The sequence below is a fragment of the Ruditapes philippinarum genome, unplaced genomic scaffold (assembly GCF_026571515.1).
Source record: "Ruditapes philippinarum isolate M1 unplaced genomic scaffold, ASM2657151v2 ctg949_1_1_1_1, whole genome shotgun sequence".
Lineage (NCBI taxonomy): Eukaryota > Metazoa > Mollusca > Bivalvia > Venerida > Veneridae > Ruditapes > Ruditapes philippinarum.
Genome location: NW_026861887.1, coordinates 46,730 through 65,626, shown reverse-complemented (window position 1 = coordinate 65,626; position 18,897 = coordinate 46,730). Strand labels below are relative to the sequence as shown.

At 31.7% G+C, this 18,897-nt stretch overlaps 1 pseudogene; it reads left to right on the top strand.

The window, feature by feature from the left end:
* Positions 1 to 1,281: 1,281 nt before the first annotated feature.
* Positions 1,282 to 18,897, top strand: part of LOC132717259 (collagen alpha-2(IV) chain-like) — a 50,360-nt pseudogene continuing 32,744 nt past the window's right edge.

Below are 18,897 nucleotides of genomic sequence, written 5' to 3'. Positions count from 1 at the left end.
TTTTTATAGGAAATATGAAAAGACATAAACAACAAAGTTAACATAAACACACAAATGTTACATAGGCTTATCAGCAACTGGCTTATGTTTCAAATATATAAGATTCTTAATCAAATTAAAAATGAATCCTATATATATGGCATACACAGTGCATAACACTTATTATAAATAAGTTCTGTTCCAACAATAGTATTGCACACTCTACGTAGGGGAGTAATCACTGATTACTTTATAAATGTATAACAATAAGACCCCAGAGATAAATATTAAAAAATTAACTCCTTAAAAACACTCAACATTCACCATACATAGTCAACGTTAAAAATATTGACTGTCACAGGATCAAAGGAAAAACGCTTATTAGGTCAATATTACAGGATGGTGCATATGACAATTTACGCATTTTGGGATATAAATTTTTTGAGTAATAGCACATGTGATAAAAATTTTCCTCCTTTAATTATACTTAAATAATATCATGTATAATTGAGAAATTGTTTTTTTAAAATGCTGAATCATTTTCAAATGATCAACTTACCCGTACTTGGATCTGAAGACCGTATAACTACAGGAGGAAACAAAAGAAGCTTGATATAATTTTAATAAAAGGAAAAATGGAAATAAACTAAGAATTTCTATCTCATAATAAAACTATGGGGTTCATGCTATATATCATTGTAAATCGTGGTCTCAAGCATTTTTTATTGTCTAATATATCTATTATTGACACAAATTGTATCAGACTATAATGATGATAGTGGCTTAATCAGTATGGTTCAATACACAGATTAACATATAATCAAACGCTTAAGAACCAGTCTGCCAGACAGGAGCTTAATTGGCACCAGTGGGGCACCCCAAGGGGAAATCAAGTAATACTCAAAACGCCAAGAAAAAACGCTATAAACTTAATAATCAAAAGTCAAAAATAGTTTTATAAAATGAAAATCATTATTATTTATTTTTAGGTTAAAAAATAAATGCAAAAACTCACCTTAAATCCATGATTGTTCTATATATACATCCAGATTAAAACCAAAGAGCGCTCCGTAAAAATGGAGCTATGCCGTTCAAAACGGCTTTCAAGAAAGCACCTTTTTACGAGTTCCAAGCCCTTTTCCTGGCTTTAAAAAAGAATTCCTACTTAAAACAGCTGAGTGGACTCAGCGCTGCCCACTCCCCGACCCTCCTATCCAAAATAAGTTATATAAAACACACTTTCATTAATAATTTTCAACTAAGATGTTACTCCGATCCTAGGTGCTTCCAGCTTCCAGATAAATGGCGAGAACTAAGGAATATCAGGTTTCACGGAAGGCGGAGCCAAAATTTCCGAATACGCTTCAAACCGTAAGATACAAATTAAAAATGTTGAGTTCGTATTTAGTTTGCAATATAAAGAAAGTATTTACTGACCACTTAAAAAAGAATTTTTAGTATCTCCTGCCTTTAAGTTTACTTTTAGCGCGCTTTATTCATAAGTAAGGTCTAGACAGGAAATAAGTTGTGAGAATGAGCGTCTATTTTCGCCTACGGAATGCTTTTCAAATAAACGGAATGTCAAAAATTGCACTTGTGCGACAAAACAATATTGTTAACTCCAGATATTAAATATATCCTTTACACCTACAACATTTTAAACAAGAAACTCTTTTGAGTTAGCACTTCATGTTCCTACTTTCGTTTGCACGGGTTATTTGCATATGATTGACAGGCAAAGTGCGCAGCACGAGATGTTGAATGGCTTTGTCGAGGAAATATTCATCCGCCAAAGAAAAAATAACACTTCTTTTACATTAGTTTATCAATTACGGATATACCAATGAAGGAAAATTATTCGTGAAATGAAAACATTGTAAATAAATGATGATTTTTCACAAATAATTACGAACTTGCCGAAATTTATATTTTTCTATAAAAAGGCTACTGAAAATAGTTCCGGTTGCAGAAGCTGGCATAGCGTAAGGATACTCCGCTGAAAGTTTTGTAGTTACCCGGTGAGTATATGAAGAATATTCTAAAGATGGGTGGGTACCCGGATTGTAATAACTTGCGGATAATTGATTTGAAAACGTGTTTGTAGGAGAGTGTCTGTTTTATCGTACTACGCCCAGGATTCTTATCCCAATTCAGTACTTTTTATATACATGTGTTTTAGGACATCAATTATCCAGTTCCAAGAATGAACGACTTCCTGTGATTCCGTTTACAATTACTCACTCTATCTCGTGGATATATTATTTCTTGGGATACTGGATATGATTCTTAACGGGACGATAAGTGGGGCATCTTACACGGGGCATTTTTTACATTGAGCACTCTTATTCCCTCTTTTTGTACAAGTACATATAATTTTTTCGTATTTATTTGATATAACTAGATAGAAGTTCGTTGCGTGTTCAAATTTGACTGAGTAATCTCACATGTTATACTTTAACAGGGATTCGTTAATTTAACGGAATCCTATCTCATTTTGATATGCTGTCAATGCTTAGTGTTTAGTTTTTTTTTTCAATATTGTTGTTTTATTTAATTTTGGAAGGTAGTGGATATGGCTGAAATTGTTTTTCGTAATTAGATACTCATAATAGAATTTGTTAATATTGGTGAAGATATGCCTATCACATCAGCATCTGCACTCTTTTTTCTATTAACTATATTTATACTGAAAGATATGGAATATTCATGTAATATAAAACTGTTACTTGATTGTTTTTTGATAATTGTCTATAGTTCCTAAGTTTTATATTTTGTGGCTTAAAAATCTTATAGTCAACGTACAAAGTATTTTTAGATGGACTATGTACTTCGCGTTGGCGATGGCATTTTTTTTTTGACCTGTATCTGCATCCCGAGTCCAAGGCTCATGATTATTATTAGCTGGTGGCAATGCAAAGGTTCTTTCCACTATTAAATTTGTGCATCTTTTTTTGGATGTCACAAATATTCTACATTTTTCTGAGTAGGGAGATCCTGCAGGAGTCCAGAATTTTGGTAATATAATACCAAAAAATTCAGTGATTTCTTCAAAGGGATTCTTAGGTCACATAATCATTTCTATTCTCAGAAATAAGGGATCTGCATAATATGCATGTGTCGTACTAGATTATCACTAACATACATAGTTATTAAGAGTGCTTTAATGACAGATAATATTTAATGCATAAAATATTAATGGAAAAATGAAGGTTTTGATTAATCTCAATAAATTAATGGAATAAACGTATTAATTATTTGACAGTTTTAAGAATTATTTCAGTATCGTGAGCATTGTAATTAATGTTAGGAAATCAATATTAATTTTTTCTTCATTTCACAACTTGATTAGTATAATATTCCTTTCATAATGCAGCACATTAAAGCAATAATTTAAGCCTTGTAACTTAGATTAGTCGGCTAAATTTTGGGACTCATAGATTTATAGCTCAGCGAGTCCTAGGACCCACACTGATGAGTTTGTAAAAAAATCACTGTATACATGTAGATCTACAAATAAGGTATATAAGTGAAAACAACTTTGTATGAAAAATGACTTTTCCCTTAAGTCAGTACTATTTAATTTACTAGACTAGTAAGGAGCATGGGGACTTGCTGTCAATTTTCTTAAACATGCTTTTAAAAAAGATAGTCCATTTTTTAAAAAGTTTAATCTTATGTTCATATATATCCATATGATGTTTAAAACAAATGTGCATAAAAGATCTTACAATTTATCTAACAACTTCTAAAAAAACCTCCCACATCCTTATGGAATCTACATTCTCTGAAATTACTTCCCTTGATGCAAAACAGTTTACCCCAAAAGAGTTTTCTCCCTTCATACATATAGTCTCACAATTATGTCATGCCCTTTGACACCTATTATGGCTATAGCTTTTTACAATGCAAAATTCATTATCACAATATCTTCATTTTGCCAAAAAATAGTCTTCATTGACAAATAAGCAAAATTGAAGACATTCATGAGTAATCTGAAATCATTCGGTATCAGGGGAGACAATATCTGGAAGCAATTACTTTGTTTGAATTACCTCCCTTGATCATTTCAGTAAGTTCATCCAAGTGCTAGTTGTTACAATAAAAATTATTGAACTTAAGTCAAATCCTGGTAAAATACTACGAGGCTATCTGATTTGTACCAGGGGGTCATAGCAGCCAAGTATAAATCAGATTGCCGAGTGTTTTCATGTTCTTTCTCTTTTGTATCATAGGCAAATATATAAAAACCTTTACCTGTCGCCACAGAGAAACGTAACCAATGTAAGAGCGTCTGAATTTGACTTTTCTATTGTTATCTCTTTCTCTTTCATCACAATAAGTCAGAAAAGCCAATGAAAAAGCTCTATTTTGTTGATCCTCAAAAGACAGTTAGTGCACTGTGCTTTTATGGGTATACGGTTTAACTCTTGACACATTTTCAATAGAAAAGTCTCCAGAGTATGAAACATTTTGTATGTTATGAGTTGCCAAAGTTCGAGAAGATACTGTATATGTATAATGAGTGTCAAGCAAATAAAAGACATATGAGACGTGTCATGACTAAATCAACATAGTGCGTTTGCGACCAGCATGGATCCAGACCAGCCTGTGCATCTGCGCAGGCTGGTCTGGATCCATGCTGGTCGCAAACCCACTATGTTGATTTTGTCATGACGCGGCTCATATTTACGTTACTTACGTGCTGAAAGAAACAGTAAAGTAACAAATAGCCAGCCAATCTGCACTTTGAATTTATACCCATGAACACAGCCAACATTATTACGATAGGCTTAATATCAGTGAGTTTTTTAGAGATTTTCTGAACATTTGAACTTGCACCTCTCGTGAAATCGATAAAATGTTGACATTTATTTTTATTCATAAACAGGCTTTGGAAAGGTTGAAAAATATAAATGTTGATCGCACTTTTTTGTTAAAATATAATGTTGACTATTTTTTTGTTAAATTAATGTTGTCATATTTTATTCATACAGGCAATGTAAGGTTGCACAAACGAAAGTATGTATTTGTCAAGGCATAAGGGAGCTCCCAGTAAAGTAATATTTCAATTGTATTTGTTAAAAAAATTATATTTATTACGATATTTTTGGCAATATCCGAATAATATTTAGTTAATTACCGAACTGTTATCATCAAAGAGGTCATTGAATTATTCAAATGTCTCAGATCAGTATTGTTAATTTACAGTACAAGTTTTCAGAGTTTTCTACTTTTGAAAGCTCTGTTTTTCTATATGAAACCAATTGAAATAATATTGAATTCAGGGTTTTCAGGTTTTCTTATATTTATGCATATATTTATGCATGTATAATAATGTTTTATTTTCAAGAGCTAAATTGGGCAGAATTTTCACCGAGTTACCATGCCTACAATTGTTGTATATAAATATTTTAGGGAGCAGTTGGGCTACCTGGTTTAAGAGGATCTCAGGGTTTCCCAGGGTTCCCAGGACCAGAAGGACCGATGGGTAAACGTGGTCTACGTGGAAGTCAGGGTTCAGAGGGTGCCGAAGGACCAAAAGGGCTTAGGGTGAGTTTTTCTTGTATACTATACATAAACCATCTCAGGGTTAAAGTTGAAGTAAATGTTGCTTGCAGTTATAGAGGATATTGAACGAGTGTAAGTTCAATACTGAATTTATTGCATTGAATTGAATAAAATAATATTATGCAAGCCTCTGGCAAGCATATTATTATTTCATTCAACGAGTTCAATAAATTAAGTAATGAACTTACACAAATTTAATATTCTATTTATCACACACCAAAATAAAGACCCTCTAAAGCTAACATTCAAGCGTGTCTTTACACTGTGTTTGTATAACTTGAATGAAATCATATCAAAATATATGCACGGCAAGGCAATACCATTTTTAGGGAGTCACAAAATTGGCACGGATGTGTGATAGATAGAAATATCATTTTGGTCTTTTGATAATCAGAAAGGATTAAATTTTTAGTTACTATAAAATTGCAAATTTTATGAAAAATATCGTCATTTAAAGATATAAGACTATTTATACTAGACCTTAGTAATAAAGCACTTGTCTATCATTTATAGTCTGATTTTATTGACCTGTCAATTATGAATACATTATAGCGCTCATTTAAATATTCGATCCCACTTCGGTTGTGTCCGTTTATTTTACGAGAATTAATATGGAGTATATAAATAATGTTTGGAAAACTCTCACTATCTTAATAAAGATTCTCGTAACATCCGCAATACCGCAGTCGGTTAAGTGATTACCTACTGCATGAGAGGTCTGAGGTTCGATCCCTTCTTTCGGCATTCTTTTTAGACTTATTCTTTCTTTATTTTTAAGATTTTTTTAATGAAATGGTCAAGCGCCTGCAAAATTGTCTACACGGATATGAAACACCTAAGAAACCCTGAATTGTCACATTTTGTATTGTATTTTACGGTACTGAAAATTACATTTATTGATTTTAATCCGTATGAATTTCCAGAATTAATTCTATTATAACAAACAGTTATAATAATAACAATGTTATATACAAAAGTATAGTATTTTACAAAGAAAGTGCAAAAACATATTAAAAACGGAAACAACCATAACTTCAAAAATGTTGAAAAAATAGTTATGAATAAGAAAAAAACCTGGACATATTCTGACTCGATCTTACAATATATTGGACATTCAGAATTAAAATATACCCGTAGTTCACCCTATTGTGCGCCATAAACGGTCAGTGTTACTTATTCATCGAAAACTAGATAAGTTTAATCACATCTTACTGCGTACCTCTCACGGAATTTACCGAACATTTATCGAATATTAATATATGCTGTGCATTGACCGTATAATTAGTATGGAATTGACAGGTTAATAAAATCAAACAATAGTATAGACAAAACTGTTCATCATTTTTTAAGGGAAAATTTCAATATATTTAGTGACTGCAAAGTAAACAGTGTAAACCATGATCAGACAGCTCAGACTGCACTGGTAGCATTGCTAGATTCAATTGCGGCCTGCAGGCTAAGTGATGACCATGTTTAAATCAATTTTTGTACTGGTGACAAAAACTAATCACTCTGATCTAGCATGTTAATGGTTAATTATTTTATTCCATTTTACAGGGAATTTAAATACACCTATTTGGTTAATTCTTGTGAGTGTTAAAGTTTTTGTTTGAATCAAGTTGATCTTCGGTTATATCAACTTGTCTTGTTACTATTTTAATTTCTGGCTTGATTTTTGATTTTTGTTTGTTAAAATTTTAATGAACAATAATTTCATTCTAATTGATTGGTTTAATTACAGGGAGACACAGGGTTACCTGGTTTCACTGGAGTACCTGGCACACCTGTAAGTATTCTTGTATTTTTTGTCATGTGTTTATGTACATGGATGATGTGCATTTAGTTTAGTGAAAGATATTTATTTTAGCTTGATATTGAATAAGTTCTTGCAACTTATGTAATCACTTACGAGTTCACTTTCTAGAGCTAACCAGTACTGGTGTCAAATGAGGAAATAAGATTGTTACCTGAGAAGGGTTCAAACCAATGATCCCTGAATGAAGAAATATTATAGTGAAGAAATCCTGCACTAATATTACATTAAATTTATTTATTTGATAAATAAATAAATCATTTAATGAAGAAATAATACAGTGAATAAATCTTATACTAACATTACAATAAATTTATGTACTTGATAAAGAAATCGTGTTCAGTATATGAAAAATATATTTATAGAAATAGTGATTGTTAAAAATGAAAAGTACATGTACATAAGTCATTATATTTTCAATATATATAATTTAGGGTCTGGAAGGAATAGAAGGACCTGTTGGAGAGAGAGGCTATGATGGTTGTAATGGTACCAAGGTAAGTTTATATCTTATTTTTTTTTTACTCAAAAATTCTGTTGTGCCATTATTTTCTGCCATTATTTGTATTGAAAGTTGAAAATGCAAAATTATTGAAATAAATGAGGCTACTGTTGTAAGCAATGTCTAAATTATTTTCCAGAAATTACTGTAATTAGTGCAAGTTCATTTCAAGTCATCTTGCTTCTTTTAAAATTTATGCTTTCAGAATATAGATAATTAAATTGTTTGTACTTGAGATGAAATTTAAAAAAAAAAATTTCATTGGAGAGTGTTAAAAGTTTTTTTGTGTGCCCCGTCTGACCATTTATGGAATAAAAGGTATGACTTTACAAGATAAATTTAATTCATTTAAAGTATGTTGGTGATTGATGAACAATGTGATGACATTAAAATATTTTATGTTCATTAATCAGTGACAATTAATGTAATTTGTTCATATAATTTGTTAATAAAGGTGTTTCTACCTTTGTGCCCAATTAAAAAAAAAATATTTCTAATTTTACATGTTTCATGTGATGAGTTATAACTTAATGTTTGATCAATTATAAATTGTTGCCAGGGTGAAGCCGGATTCCCGGGAGTGAATGGTTTACCTGGTAGACCAGGTTCTAGAGGTCGTGATGGTAGACCAGGTCCTAAGGTAAGTTTTACTTCAATGTTTTATTTGTATATATGACAAAAATATTCTTAATTTGTTATTTATAATATAATAAACGTATGTCCAGTTGTAATTTCAAGCATTTAAAGCTTGTTATCTTAAGGGGGCAGGGGACCTAAAAATGAACAATTTTGTATTTCAGCGTGACCAGAAACACAATTCCAAATATTTCAAAATCTGTTTCACAGGCAGATAACCAGTTGCACAGCATTATTCAATGATATATGACATACATTGAAGAAAATAATAGTTTGCATGCATTGCTCCTTCAAAAAATGACTGACAGCAATTTATATTTACCCCCACCCAGCCAAAAATCACACCTAAAATACCAATATGGCAATCTTCATGAAGGTGAAGCATTACTCCAGAATCCGCCCGATTCCTTTAAAAATATCAGTAATACGCAGTGCAAGCTATGGCATTTTCAGAAATGACCAATAAAGTGTCTGTCGTACGTTTAGATTTTTCACAAAATTTATCTGAAATTTCTTACTTGTTTGGCGCCAACTGTCAAAAGCTTGATTTTTAACTTCTTCACCTCCATTCGGAGAGTCAGAAATACATATAAAGCTACCAAAATGCTTAGTTTCGGGTAAAAACCCAAAAATACTTCTCATTTCCTACACACAAACAAGAAAGAATTACAATGACAGAGAAATATCAGAAGTTATCAGTACCTTCAAAACACCATGTCTGAGTTATTAAAAAATTTGACCGGGGCCATCATCCGAATATGTCCCCTGCCCCCTTAAGTACGGGAAAGGGGAGATCACCCAAGAATGGAAATGGGGAAATCACTGAAGAATATCTTTACATATGGAAAAGGGGAAATCACTCAAGAATTGAAAAGGAGAAATCACTCAAGAATATCTTTACATATGGAAAAGGGAAATCACTCAAGAATATCTTTAAGTATTAAAAAGGGTAATCACCCAAGAATTTTTTTTAAGTATGGAAAAGGGGAAATCACTCAAGAAAATATCAAAGTGGAAATGTTTTAAGAATATACATGTATTTAAGTCTTGAAAAGGAGAGATTACTCAAGAATATCATTTGTAGCATATTTTGTGTTAATTTTAGGGAGATCTTGGAGATGGCGGTGAATTTGGATTTTCCGAGAAAGGAACTCCTGGTGACCCAGGACAGGATGGATATCCAGTAAGTATTATTTTAATCTTGATAATATATTCCAGCTTGATTTTTCATTGTATTTTTTTCTTTTTCTGAGTTTAATCATCATTTGCATGGGTGCAAGTTTTCAGGCATATGCCTGAAGCTCAGGTTTTTGTGACAAATTTTATCATGTTTTACAATTAGATTATGTAGGAAAATGATTATGAAGAAAGGTTTTCAGGTTTTTCCAAATTTTCAACTTGCACCCATGCAATTGAACACTAACTCTTTTTTTGCATACATTGATAATAAGTAAAAGAAGTAACCATGGTAACAAGGTTAGGGATATGGCTATTTTGTTATATTGAGATAAGATTTCTGATTAAAATACAATCATTTTCCATTGAAGAGATTTATACATTTTTGGATCTATTTTTCCATATTTTACACCTTGGATTGTTGACATGAATCATAAATGTGTATTGTAAATTTTTGTGAAATATAAAGAAAAGTACATGTTTTTCGTTATTTATTATTATTTAGGGCTTACAAGGGTTCCCCGGCAGACCTGGCACACAAGGACTTGATGGCCCTAGAGGACCACCAGGTGAGAGGGGCCCGGACGGACTGGATGGACCACAGGGTCAACCCGGAGATACCCAGGAATTGTCACCAAAAGGCGATCCTGTATGTAAATAAAAAATCATTATGTTAACGTCTGGTAAATGACTTCAATTTTGAAAATAATGTTTACAGTTTTATTATAAGGATTAAGGGCAAGAACTCTGCCTCACAATTTGTAAATGTGATAATGATTTTTTCTTTGCCATAAAAAATTGATTTTGTTAAATGCTCAAATTTGATATCAAGAACTATTGGTAATTGCTACACAGTCTCTTTGTAAATATAAAATAAACATGTTTTGACTTCACACAAAGTAGATATTTCATGTTTAAAACCCTACACACTAAAGGTGGTCACAATATAAATATATAGTGTCATTAAAAAAACTGGCAGTTTTTTATGAAAATACCAACTTTACTTGTACTGTAAAAGGGGAAGCCACTTTCATAACATAGTTAATTCATATTTTTATTCAAATTAAACATATTCTGTAAGGATTTTATAGGTTTTAACAAATTTCTTTGATTAAGATATTTTACTCAAAGATGAGCATAGTATATCTTTAAGATTTCTTTTGTTTTAAGAAATTTTTTTTTTATAGAGTTTCAATGTTACCATTCCTGTATTTGTACACTTAAAGATTTGATTTTATTTTCATCTTTTAATACTTTATAATATTTTCACAAGCTTTGAAAAATAAGGGATTTGTTGTAAAATTAATGTTAGTAGTTGGCTGTTGCATCATACAGATAAACCTGTTAACAAAGACTATCCAAGTAAGAAACCAAACATGTCCTTTATAGACCAGACTAGTGGTCTATATTATAAGGTTACTTTGTTCTTTATAGTAAATGAAGGAATGTTGAAGAGTGGCCTTTGTTTTCAGGGTGACATTAAGTCACAGGTAGTCTTAAACACATGTTTGACTGTACTTTATATATTTATTATATATTATATATGATATTTATTTAATTAAAAACGCTAATTTGACTCTGCTGTGTAACATCACTTCCCTCGTTTTGTCTGAATATATTTGTATGTATAATAAATGCGGCTGAAAAAGGCGGAAAGGTTGAAAGGTTCGGCAAATTCTAATTAGCATTTTTAATTATATACAGCAAATTAGAGATTTCTGTATCATATTTAATAATATATATATTTATCTTCTTGTCAGGGTGATCTTGGAGATATTGGACAACAGGGTGAACCTGGGGAACCAGCTGGATTTGAAGGTAACCCAAAGGACCAAAAGTTCCTAAAGGGATACAAAGGATATGATGGTATGAAAGGGGAACCAGGAGAGGAAGGCCCAAGAGGGTTACCGGGACTACGAGGAAATGATGTAAGTAATTAACAAGGTTTTCCTCTAGATATCTCTGACGAATGTCAGACATAATCCCCTTCGGACAAAATCCCCTTCGCCTACCCGGACAAAATCCCCTTCATGGGTGGACATAATCCCCTTCAGGTTTTTGCAAGGCTGGACAAAATCCCCTTCACTACCCGGACAAAATCCCCTTGTTTCAGAGGTTTCTAATGTATTATTCTACTCCCTAAAAGTTGATGAATAATATAAACTTTTGTTTTTTTATTTATGATTATGTATCAATATTTAACCTTTATTTAGTTTAGAAGTTTTCATTAAAGTTATGGTAAATTATCAACTGCATAACACATATTTGATTAGGCAATTTATTTAATTGTTTTAAATTGATTAGTATGAAAAACATTTTTATAAGCCAATAATTGTTCCATTGATTGTATATGTTGATAATTCTAATTGATATATACTATCCATTGTTACAAAGGCAATGGTCCAGTCAACATTTGTGCCAAGTTTGATTAGTATTGAAGCATTTTTCATAGTTTCATAGCAGTTTGAACTTGTAACAGGAGGCTTTTCACTGAAAACGGCCATTTTTCACAATATGCTCATGTGGGAAAGGGTTAACAAAGCAATTTTAATGTGATTAAAATGTGCTAATTGAATGTGCTTTTCTGCTGAAATATTTTCTACTTATTTATACATTAAGATATTTACCACACAGCATAATGCAGTATGTTGCTCTCATACCAACTTTATAAACCGAAAATTCCTCCGAGGGGGATTTTGTCCTAGGTAGCAATTTTATGAAAGGGATTTTGTCCACTTCAAAATTTCACACATGAAGGGGATTATGTCCACCCATGGAGGGGATTATGTCCAGATATACAAAAATACATGAAGGGGATTTTGTCCGAAGGGGATTATGTCCGTACACCATCTCTGATTTCATGCCACCCTGATGGCAGGGTGTGTATTGGAATGCAGTAAATAAAATTTCTATGGTGACATCAGTCCTTTTATTTTAGACTACAAACTAATATTAAAACACATTTTTTATTACAAGCTTTACATGTTTTGCTCTTCATAACTGGAGGAAATAAAAGAATCAGTCAATTTTGATTTGAGATTTCCAGTTGGTTTAAATTTTACAGATATGTATAGTAAGATTTAAACAAATTAACTTAAATGTTTTTTTTTAACAAGTATGAGACAGTGTAATTGACAAATAAAACATATGGTTTCAATGAATTAATTTTTTTCCGAAATTTTTTTTTAGCCAACTGCAAAAAAGAAATAAGCAAATTCATTTGATATTCTAAGTAAATCTGAATAACATCCCTAGACACTATGTACATTATTGTGTAAACATTCTACTTGTTAACATGATCATCAAGACAGGTTGTCTAGTGGTAGGCTTGCTACAAAAGTAAGAGGTTTGAAGTGTCTGACCAATATATGCAAAAGAAAACAAAAAAAACATGCATGACTGTTTTAGAAATAGAAAGAAAATGTAAATAACTTGTTATTTTAATGCAATTATTATACCCCAAAAAACGAAGTTTAGGGGGGTATATAGGAGTCACCCGGTGGTCGGTTGGTCAGGCGGTCGGTCGGTCCAGACGTCCGTTGCATTTTCCTTGTCCCGAGCATAACTTGAAGACTAATGGTTGGAATTCAATATAACTACATACAATGGTCAAGCACATTGAGAGAAAGTGCAGTGCACAAGAACCATAACTCTATCTTGACTAATTACAGAGTTATTGCCCTTTGTTACTTTTCCTTGTCCGGGGCATAACTTGAAAACTACTGGTTGGAATTCAAAACAACTTCATACAATTGTCAAACACAATAAGGGGAAGTGCAGTGCACAAGAACCATAACTCTATCTAAAGTAATTACAGAGTTATTGCCCTTTGTTGCTTTTCCATTGCTTTTTTTTGTCCGGACCATAACTTGAAGACTAATAGTTTGAATTCAATATAACTACATACAATGGTCAAGCACATTGAGAGGAAGTGCAGTGCACAAGAACCATAACTCTATCTTGACTAATTACAGAGTTATTGCCCTTTGTTACTTTTCCTTGTCTGGGGCATAACTTGAAAACTACTGGTTGGAATTCAAAACAACTTCATACAATTGTCAAACACAATAAGGGGAAGTGCAGTGCACAAGAACCATAACTCTATCTAAAGTAATTACAGAGTTATTGCCCTTTGTTGCTTTTCCATTGCTTTTTTTTGTCCGGACCATAACTTGAAGACTAATAGTTTGAATTCAATATAACTACATACAATGGTCAAGCACATTGAGAGGAAGTGCAGTGCACAAGAACCATAACTCTATCTTGACTAATTACAGAGTTATTGCCCTTTGTTACTTTTCCTTGTCCGGGGCATAACTTGAAAACTACTGGTTGGAATTCAAAACAACTTCATACAATTGTCAAACACAATAAGGGGAAGTGCAGTGCACAAGAACCATAACTCTATCTAAAGTAATTGCAGAGTTATTGCCCTTTGTTGCTTTACCATTGCCTTTTTTGTCCGGACCATAACTTGAAGACTAATTGTTGGAATTCAATATAACTTCATACATGGTCAAGCACATTGAGAGGAAGTGCAGTGCACAAGAACCATAACTCCATCTTGACTAATTACAGAGTTATTGCCCTTTGTTACTTTTCCTTGTCCAGAGCATAACTTGAAAACTACTGTTTGAAATTCAATACAACTTCATACATTTGTCAAGGACATTAAAAGGAAGTGCAGTGCACAACAGCCATAACTCCATTTTGACAAAATACAGAGTTACTGCCCTTTGATACTTTTCCTTGTCAGGAGCATAACTTAAAACGCACTGGTTTGAATTCAAAACAACTTCATACAATGGTCAAGCACAATAAGAGGAAGTGCAGTGCACAAGAACTATAACTCTTTCTTCAGTATTTATAGAGTTATTGCCCTTTGTTCCTTTTCTTTGTCTTTCTGGACTTATTACAGAGTTATTCAATTAAACTTCATCAATGGCCAACCACATTGAAAGGAAATGCAACATATAAGAACCACAACTATCTTTAATTGCCCACAACCATTACTATAATTATATTTCAATTCTTTTACAAGGTATTCTGTTACTAGTAACATCCTTATTTCCGAAGCAGTCTTGTGGGGGTATTAATCACATTTAGTGATAGTTCTAGTTACTTCTATTATGTATGTATAGGCAGAAATGTTGTCAAAATATTGTTAAAATAAAACTGAATCAAGGGGCCACCGTGGCCAAATGGTTCAGATCACAAACTTCAAATTACTCGCCCATCACCATTGTGGGTTCATGCCAGAAACATTTAAAGCAGGACGGCTCCAGATTCTTGCTAATTTTCAAGAAATTTTTGAAAATGTATTTGAATGTGTTATTTCATGAAGTAACCAAAAGGTAGCAATTTGCACATTATCAATGGCCTTACAACCCACGTAAATTACCAAAAGTGTTCAAAATATGCATAAATAGCCTTTACTGCGTTAGTAACGCACTAGAAATATAGTTGTAAATACTGAAAAATCTGCCATTATTTGCACATAATATGTAAAATATTACTTGAATCTTGAAATTTTTTACTTTTCCTTACATCTTAGTATATTTTTCTCAAGTTTGATTTTATTGAAATATTTGACTCATCTGGAGGCATGCAGCTTTAAGGAAGCTATCCAGCTATTTCATGAAAAGTTGGTGGGTTTGCTCAGGTGCCTGCTTGCGTCTGAAATAGTGCACTTATTTGTATTTGTACCGGAGGTCTTCCTCCTCCAGTAAAACTGGAAACTCACCATATGACCTTCACTGTGTCCGTGTGACTAACAAAATTAATATTTTTTCGAATAACTGAAATCTTGTTTCATGTCATATTTTTTTATAAACTGTTCCCATATATTATTAATTAAGTAACAAGATAGTACAAAAGATCTTTTTAAATAAATGTGACTCAAAAATACTTTATATCATTTGAACAATCATTCTTTATAAGAAAACAAAAACACACAGTCTCTTGTTACCCTCTTATAAGTACACTTATCTCAGTAATTTGACTTTGATATAACTTGATTCATAGTTAAGATGTCGGCCTTTGTGCTGTAGAGAAGTTTAAATACCCCTAAAAACTTGACTGTGAGAAAAGAATTCTTTGTGTAGAAAAATATATATAGACCTTCTATGTGATTGTTCAAATTCTTCCGTAAAGCATGTAGTATATGTAAATCTGTATAAACTTTTCAATAGCAATATTGTTATTTAAGAAATGATAATAGTATGACTGTGGTATTGATAAGAATTATGGGTGTCACAGTTAGAAAAAATGCTAACCATGTAAACAGCGACGTAATAACTGTGTTAAACTATTAACCAACTGTACTAATAAAATCCTTAGATTTTGAACATTAACTTTGTTTCTTAATGACAAGATATGCCATTTTGTTCATATTTTGTTGTATGCGAAAGGATTACAATACATATCCAAATATGGAGTAACTATTTTCTGCTGAGGTTATACCGTATTCGATCAGATCGGAAAAATACATTGTTGAGTACAACTAAAATACAGACAATTGTCAAATCTTGTCATAAAATAAGTAAGGTAATATTTATAATCAATTTAAAACTTTTCCACCCCTTAGTCAAATACTAACCTCAGTTACCGGTTATTGAATTTTCTAGCCAGTTTTAAGCTAAAAACTGACCATACCTGTTTAAACGGATAACCGCGACACCCCTAGTTTAAAGTATATAAACAATGGGATATCAACAACTTGTGCCATTTCCCAGTGTACAGACCCATTCCCAATGGCAAATATTCTTATTGTTTCCCAATCTTTACAAAAAATTCCCAAATCACTCAAATTCCTGCTATCAAAGCTGACAAACTTGCTGGAGTCCTTTCTTGTATGGTACCACACAGATGTTTCCACACATTTCATTATTAAATGTATTTTTATGCTTTGAAAGATATTTTTTCATAATTATGTTACAATGTTATTCCTATGTTACAATATTATTCATATGTTACAATATTATAAGTAAATATGTTACAATGTTATTCATATGTTACAATATTACAAATATGTTACTATATTATAAATATGTTACAATATTACAAATATGTTACGATATTATAAATATGTTACAATATTATAAATTTGTTACAAAATTACAAATATGTTACAATATTATAAATATGTTACAATATTATGAATACATTACAATATTATATATATGTTACAATATTATAAATATGTTACATATGTTACAATATTATAAATATGTTACAATATTATAAATATGTTACATATGTTACAATATTATTCATATGTTACAATATTATAAATATGTTACAAAATTATAAATAAATATGTTACAATATTACAAAAATGTTACAATATTATAAAAATGTTACAATATTACAAAAATGTTACAATATTATAAATATGTTACAATATTACAAAAATGTTACAATATTATAAAAATGTTACAATATTATAAATATGTTACAATTTTATAAAAATGTTACAATATTATAAATATGTTACAATATTACAAATATGTTACGATAATATTCATATGTTACAGTATTTTTGATATGTTACAGTATAATTCATATGTTACAATGTAATTGATATGTTACAATATTACAAATATGTTACAATAAAACACGTATGTTACAATATTACAAAAATGTTACAATATTTTATCTGTTACAGGGCAGGACAGGAGAGCCAGGGACAAAAGGCCCGAAGGGTGAACAAGGCTCACCAGGAAGACTTGTAAGTATTTAAATCATATTATGTACATTGTACTTTCAATTTGGTGTGGTAAAAGTGGTCATTATCAGTTGATTTATGATCATCTTCAGTTAATGAAATAAATTTATGGTCTTTTTTTTAACTGATAAAAATATGGTCTTTTTTGCAGTTAATGAAAATACAGGCATTTTCAACTGATGAAATATGGTCATTTTAACTGATAAAATATAATGTCATTTTCTGCCCAATCCCAAAATGTACTTTGTTAATATTGTTCACTTGTTAAATGTTTTGTTGAATAAATATGTTTAAACCAACTGATAAAAATATGGTCATTTTCAACTGATAAAAATATGGTCATTTTTAACTGATAAAAAAATATGGTCATTTTCAGTAAATGAAAATACTTAAATTTTCAACTGATGGTAAATGCATGCATACAGTTAATTTGTTTTTATTGCAAATTTTACTTGTAATGTTTGTCATGTGTATTGAATTCATATTCATACACTTTCTCATTTGAGCTGTGTCACAACAAAACCGACATAGTGGGTTTGTGACCAGCATGGATCCAGACCAGCCTGCACATCCGGGCAGTCTGATCAGGATCCATGCTGTTCGCTATCAGTTTCTCCACTTGAAATAGAGTTGTTAAGCGAACAGCATGGATCCTGATCAGACTGAGCGGATGCTCAGGCTGGTTTGGATCCATGCTGGTTGCAAACCAATTATGTTGGTTTTGTCATGACGCTGCTCATTTCACTTGAGAACATAGGAGTGTATGACATAATAAAATCACAATTTTGTCATATGATAATTGATCAAGTTTTTATTTGACTACAGGGCAAACGTGGTAAAGACGGACCTCCTGGCGCCTATGGTTTAAAGGGAATGGAAGGAGAAAATGGTCGCCCAGGTATACCAGGATTGCCAGGTCTTAAAGGGCCGAACGGAGACCGAGGGTATCCGGGTGAATCTGGAGATATGGGTGAAATAGTGAGTAACTGTTAGAAATTTTTGTACCTGAGGAATTTTTTGAACACCAATCTTGATTGATGTATCCTTCATTTTATCAAACATTTGTCTCCCAGAATTTAGAAGTTCTTGAATTCAGAGGTGTGAATTACACGGAAAACAGAATGTACTTAATAATAACCTAGAGCATTGTTTAGTTTGGTTTCAGTAGTTTCTTTTGTAATTCAGAAATTACATTGTATGTAACGAAAGCTTAGTACCGTAACTCATATTATAAACTATTCTTAAAGCTGCATGGCTTTAAAGCAGCACGCCTCAAGATTCATGTTAATTTTCATGAAAATGTTGGAAATGTATTTTAAAGTAAAATATGGTGAGGTAATCAAATATAGTAATTTACATATTGCAATCGGCACAATCCAAGAAAATTAGCAAAAAGTGGTCAACATATGAAAAAACAGCCCTTACTGTGTTAGAAACGCAGTAGAAATATGTAGATAAAATTCTGTACTGCAAAACTGGTCCTAAACGGCACATAAC